Source organism: Penaeus monodon, chromosome 31, assembly GCF_015228065.2.
Source record: "Penaeus monodon isolate SGIC_2016 chromosome 31, NSTDA_Pmon_1, whole genome shotgun sequence".
Taxonomy (NCBI): Eukaryota; Metazoa; Arthropoda; class Malacostraca; order Decapoda; family Penaeidae; genus Penaeus; species Penaeus monodon.
The window spans coordinates 21,009,236-21,009,475 of record NC_051416.1 but is presented as its reverse complement, the minus strand read 5'-3'; the positions used below and the strand labels follow the sequence as shown (position 1 = coordinate 21,009,475).

Below are 240 nucleotides of genomic sequence, written 5' to 3'. Positions count from 1 at the left end.
ATTATTTACTCCTTCCATGTACTCTCCAGTCCTTTGTTCCAATGCAGGTCCTGCCCACCCTTTCCAGTTTTGGTTGTTCTCTTGGCGCATCTAACTCTCTCCTTTAACAACAGATTCACTAATGGCTGTTTTAATAGGGTCTTCGCGGTGTCGAATCGGGGGTATCTTAAATGCTGGAGGCTTTTGTAGGCCATAAAGAGTTTAAGTTAATTGGCTAAGTGCTACACACAAAATAATCAC

General features: G+C 42.5%; 1 protein-coding gene across 1 annotated transcript in view; it reads right to left on the bottom strand.

Moving 5' to 3' along the window:
• LOC119593083 (probable G-protein coupled receptor Mth-like 3) overlaps positions 1 to 240 on the bottom strand; it is a 26,098-nt gene that overhangs the window by 5,093 nt on the left and 20,765 nt on the right.